The sequence below is a fragment of the Numenius arquata genome, chromosome 28 (genome assembly GCF_964106895.1).
Source record: "Numenius arquata chromosome 28, bNumArq3.hap1.1, whole genome shotgun sequence".
Classification (NCBI taxonomy): domain Eukaryota; kingdom Metazoa; phylum Chordata; class Aves; order Charadriiformes; family Scolopacidae; genus Numenius; species Numenius arquata.
Window position 1 is genome coordinate 247418 of NC_133603.1, and position 6519 is coordinate 253936.

Genomic DNA, 6519 nt, shown 5'->3' on the forward strand with positions numbered 1-6519 from the left:
TTACGGGGAACTGCAGTATCTCCTTTCTCTTTCTTTTTGCTTTCCTACCTCAGTTCGGAAAATCCAGGTGAGCTAGGTCGGAATCTCCTCCGGGACCATCCGAAGATGGGGCGCCCTCCCAGAGTTGAATTCCGAGTCAGCTGTCTGGATCCGAGTCACGGCACCAAATTTGTTATAGTTTAAAATAAAAAAGGCTAAGTCCGAAATAGATTCACTAAATGTTTATTAAGGTAGGAAAGCAAAAACAGCGCTGGGCGGCCGGGGAGTCACAGCTCCACCAAAGGCTCGCAAATTCAAGCAAACTGAACATCTCTTTTTATCCTCACAGAGGTCGGGTTCGACATCTTCAGTACGCCCCTCTGCTTCTTCCGTTATCTTTACTCCCTCTGGTCTGTCTTGCTTCACAGCGGTTTCAAGGCAATGTTGGTTGTAAATTAGTTTACACCCTTCCCCTTCTACACGATTGATTAGTTACAAAGTTAAAACAGGGATAACATTGGGGTTAAGCTTATCTTGTAAAAACAGGACATTCCTATACAGTTTAGTAATATAATATAGTGGACGTCTCTTCTTGTTAGGGAGTTCTCAAGACTGCCACAATAAATTACAATCCAGCTTCAGGGGAGTTTTGCAGGTGGTGGTGGCATAATTAGCTTGTGCCATCTCTTACATACATTTGGTTAATACAAAGATAAACATTCACTTACATGGACACATTTTGATAGCATTGCAGTTTGTGTAAGTCAGGACTTTCTTACACTATGTACAACAGAAATGGATAATCCTAAGATTTGATCAGCAACAAATCTTCCTCAGTTATCCATTACACCTTCTTCCACCAAGATATTCCAAAAAAATCATTCCACCAGTTGACATCCATCATAGATTTCCACCTTTGCACTGGGACGTGTGCTAGTTTTCTGATGTTTGCTGCTATATCTCTTACAGCTTGTCCGTTGTCATCAATATGAAGACAACACTCTGATGTGTTAAATTTGCCACATACCCCCCCCTCTTCTGCTAATAGGTAGTCTAGTGCCAGTCTATTTTGGTATATGGCAGTTCGCATCTGTGTTTGTTGGACTGCTATTAAGTCTAAGGCTGAGGCTGTCTCATTGGTAATTATTTCAAGCACTGCTTGCAACCTAATTATTCTATTGAGCATATAAACAGGTGTTCGATATCCCCAGCTACCATCTTGTGCCCATGTTGCTGGTCCATATGTTTCTATTATGCGTTGGGGGGGCCATTCATCCTGCCCCCAATTCTGAGTTCCTCCCATTTCGATCGTTGTTCGTTTCTTTCTCCTCAATTCATCATATAGCCGGACCCCCAGCCCAGCTGCCTGTGTATTAGACAGCAAGAAAAAGAAAGGCATTACATATCCAACATAACAGACTCCTGACCAGTTTGGAGGTAATCTTCGGTAAGCATGTTTCCCACAAATCCAATAATGGCCCTCTAAGGCCCAAGCCCCGTTGGCAAAGGGACCGTCCCATGTTTCATCACCTTGTGGTGTTTCATAGTATAGCGGATCTTCTGTGCCCCATGGTCCTCCTGAGGCGTTTAAATCCCCATTGGAGTCACAATAGTCACATTCAAAGGCCTCTGCATCCGGATGCCATTTACAGTTACATCCTCCCTCTCTTATCGTTCGGTTTGTAGCTGACCAGAACTTTGTGAAATATGTTCTGGTCCCATTTGAATTTTGCCAAGCCCATTGATAGACTCTTATTACATGGTTTTTGCTGGTAGTATTGTCCCGCTGACAAGCCAGGAACAGAGAATCTTTAAAACCCCCCTTGTTGCCAATCTCTCTTGCCGCTGCCCTGCAACCAGCATGCCAAGGTTCATGGAAGGAACATCTTACCCAGGTGCCATCTCTAAGCTTAATGTGTGTTTGGTTCCATCTTCCTTGGTACCTCCGGCAATTATAAGGAGTACACAGTGAGTCATAGCAATCCATTGCTGGTGATAATGTCCACTCACATTCACTTTTCCCTAAATATTTCCCTCCCGATTTGGTTCTGTTCAGGCAATAATTCCCTTTTCCTGGGTACAATATTTTCCATGCAGCTCCCTCTTCTGCCCAGACCTTTGTTCCATGGCGTACTGTACATAAGCTACTCACCAGCCACTTAGGCTGCACAGGCTGGGCTACCCATGGCCATTCTTCAGATCCCCTCGGGCTTCCACATACCCAACAATTACTCAAATTAAAGCTTTTTGCTATTTCATTCCCTAATGTTACAAATTGGTTATCTTCCATTTGACTGTAACACAGAGGGATGGTCACAAGGTTCATTAGTATGGTAGCATAAAACCTGCCAAGGTCTGGCACAGCCTTCCCTCCCATCTCTCAACGCCTACTGGATTGCAGCCAGCAGCGGAGACCGCTCACAGAAGAGGAGTGAAGAGACTGAGCCAGTCTTGCCCTTGGCTCTAGTTTTTAGAACCTTTGCTGGTAACCTCCCCAGGTATTACACTTTTATTTCATTACTCTCGATTTTACCAATTCTGTCTTTTAAGAGTCAATTTCAGTGGATCACTTCCCTGGGTTACTGTCCACTCTCCAGGAGGTGGGGCTATTGGTCCTTTTACCCGTGTAGCACGTGTCCACCCCTTCTCCTTAGTTCGCACAGCTGCTTCTGTCGTCAGGAGTACCAGGAAAGGTCCTTCCCACGCTGGAGTCAGAGTATCCTCTTGCCAGGACTTCACTAGTACCCAGTCTCCAGGCTGTATCTGGTGTAGTTTGAAATCCAGTGGAGCCGTCTGAGGCAGCAATCCACGCTGTCTCAAATCTGTAAGAGATTGGGCTAACCCCCACAGGTAATTTTTAAGAAAGACATCATTAATTTCAGGAATTGGCACACCTTCTTCCCTTCCCAGATATGGAAGTCCGAATAGCATTTCATAGGGAGATACTCCTAAATCCTTCCTTGGAGCAGTCCTAATTCTCAACAGGGCTAGGGGCAGGCATTTGGTCCAGGGCAACTTAGTCTCTATTACCAGCTGGGTGATATGTGTTTTGTGGTTTGATACTCTATGATATCGAGACCATTATGCCCTGGTACCTCTTCCTCTGTCTTCCCATATAAATATTGGGAAGGGTTGATGCTTTTGTCAGTAGTTAAAACTAAGTCATCTTTTTCCATTAAGATGGTTTCATATTTCAGAATCCTAGAATCAGTCAACCACCGTCCGGATTTTTGGCTTAATATTGTTCTCACTATGTGGGGGGTGGATACTATCAGTGTTCCCCCAAAGGTCAGTTTCCGGCTTTCCTCCACCAGTAAGGCTGTTGCTGCCACCGCTTGCACACAGGTTGGCCACCCTCGTGACACCGGATCCAATACTTTAGATCAATAGGCTACTGGTTGTTTCTGCCCTCCCCAGACCTGGGCTAACACTCCATAGGCCATTCCACTCTCAACATTTACATAAAGGTGGAATGGCTTTCCTAGGGAAGGAAGAGACAATACAGGTGCTTGTATTAGTTTTTGTTTAAGTTCTTCAAACTGCTGCCGCTCCTCTGCTGTCCACTGGGGGTCTTCTGTCTCTTCTTGCAATATTCTCTTTCAAGGCTTTATCAAAATTCTGTCCTTTTGGGACTGCCTCTTTTATTCCCCTTATTATAGTTGAATTTTAAGACAAATCGAGTCCGAAATAGATTTATTAAATATTTATTAAGGTAGGAAAGCAAAAGCAGCGCTGGGCGGCCGGGGAGTCGCAGCTCCACCAGACTCGCAAATTCAGGCAAGCTAAACGACTCCTTTTATCTTCACAGAGGTCGATTGCAACATCTTCGGTACGCCCCTCAGCTTCTTCCGAGGGGCTTCTTGCTTGGGGCAATTTCGATAAGATATCGTCACAGAATCAGCTTATACAATCTATTCTTTTCAGGGTTGATTGGTACAATGGCACACGTTAGCAAGACATGAACGGTTTAACATTCGCTCAAGGTAACACATTCTGATGACATTGTGGTTAAGCCTTTCTTGTCAAACAGGGTGTTCCCATGTTTGGTGTTGCCAGATAACATTGTGGACGTGTATCTTCTGGTTAAATAGGAAGTTCTCAAGACTGCTACAATGGGTTCGTTCCTCTTGCTTAACCTGTTTGATCAGCAAATTACCCTTAGTTACTTATTACAATCCCCCCTTTTTTTTATTTATAAGTGATTTGCTGATCAAACCTAGACAATACCTCACAAGCGGCATCTAATTCAGGATTTTCGTTTGGTATAATTTTCATTTCCAGTTCTGATTGCTTCATCAGCATTAGCTGCACTTTTTCTAACCTGCCTTTAAAAAAGGTTACAAGTTTATTAATGACACAGGGTCCAAAAGTCAGAGCCAATAGTAACATTATGAGGGGTCCCGCCAAAGTAGAAATTAAGGTAGTCAGCCATGGTGACCAAGATTCATACCAGGAGGACTGAGCCTCTCGTTCCCGTTTTCTTTTCTCTAATCCTTCTCTCAGCTTAGCTAACGAATCTCTTACTACCCCTGTATGGTCAGCATAAAAGCAACATTCTTCACCTAGGGCAGCGCATAATCCTCCGTTTTGCATGAACAAAAGGTCCAATTGAAGGGTTGATGTTTATTTTCTAAAGTCGTGGTAATTAATACCATTAATAGGATACCAGCTTTCATTTCCCCCACTGTTCAGTACCTCTCTGCCTTCCTCGTCTACTCTTTTGCGGAGAGCAACGGGATATTAATATCTTCTCGGCAGCAGCAGGTAGTCTTCAGGGGGATTTTGCTGTTATCCTGTCAATAATTTCCAAGGTCTAAAGAGTTAGTTACCTCTCAAATATATTTCCACCTGTTTGGTTGTTGTGCCCGTTTCCAGGCAAATCTTATAACACACTGTCTTAAAACTCTATACCAGTCTGTTTCATATATTTCCCAAAGCTCGGGTATTGACAATTCCCACCCACAAAATAATTTACGAATCTCTGCTTGAGCCCGTTGTTCCCTGGTATGTGTCAAATTATTGCGACATTTCATACAATAAGGTTGTCTCTTAAATGAAACACAGGACCATTCTTTATCGCAATTTAAACATCGGCAAACAACCCAACATAAATGTCCGGAAGTGGGGTGTTTCACGCAGGGTATTCTACGGAGATCTCCTATACTGGGCGATTCAGGTATTTCTGTCTCTGTTTCACAGCAAAAAGGAAAAACCTGAGGAGTTCCTGTCAGTTTGTATAATCCAGCCCCCCCCGTTTGGTCAGGTATTCTCTCCTCACTCCAAGGTGCAAAATATACTTTTCGTAGGGTATTTCCAGGTGGTATTTGGAACCATTGATGTAAACTATTTCTTGCTTCCCTTCTGGAGTGGTTCATTTACCGGTCTCGTTTTTCCTTATCTTCATTCGGAGGTCTCCTGGTTCTGACGTTACGGTCCACCTTTCTGGGAAGATAGGTCCCTTAATTCTGCTGGCATGAGTCCATCCTTTTTCTGCTGTCCGTACAGCCGTATCTGTGGTAAGTAAAACAACAAAGGGTCCTTCCCAACGGGGTGTTAGGGAGGTTTCTTTCCAGGTTTTGATTAATACCTGGTCTCCAGGCTGGATTTGGTGTATGGAAATGTCCAAGGGAGGTCTTTGTACTACCAAACCCTTCTTTCTTAGTTCCTGTCTCCTTCTTGTAAGTTCTAAAATATATTCTGTTAAAATTTTATCCTCGACCTTTGGGTGCTCTACTAATAATCCAAAGTCATAAGGCATCCCATACAACATTTCAAAGGGGGATATACCAGTATCTGTCCTAGGTTGAGTTCTAATGTAAAGCAAGGCCAGCGGTAGACATTTAGTCCAACTCATTTATGTCTCCACCATAAGTTTGGTTAGGTGTTTCTTTATTTCCCCATTCATTCTTTCTACTTTCCCGGAACTTTGTGGGTGCCAGGGAGTATGGTATTCCCATTTTGTACCGAACAATTCAGTTGTTTCTTTAATTATTTTGGATGTAAAATGTGGGCCTCGGTCTGAGTCAATTACCGCAATAGTTCCATACCTCGGAATAATTTCTTCCAAGAGGATTTTAATAACTGTCTTTGCAGTAGCCCTTATCACTGGGAAGGCTTCTACAAAGTGCGTAAGGTGATCAACCAAGACTAATAAATACTGATATCTCCCAACCTTCGGTAATTCAGTAAAATCCACTTGTATTTTCTCAAAGGGCCTTTTAGCCAGTTCACGACCCCCTTGAACCTTCTCCCTAAGTTGTCGTTTATTCACTTTGTGACAGGTTAAACATCCCTCTAAGATCCTTTTGGCTAATCCGTATATTCCGATGCAGGCATATTTTGTTTCAAACTGATCCACTAAAGCCTGAATTCCCCAATGGGTTTTATGGTGTAATTTATTTAGTATTCCTCTGGCTAATCCCTTTGGAAGAATTTCCCTACCATCTGGTAGCAGCCATTTATCGCCATCTCTTTTTGCTCCAATTTGTTTTAGCTTATCCAATTCTTGGAGAGTGAAAGTCTTCTCTATTTTTAGCCTCT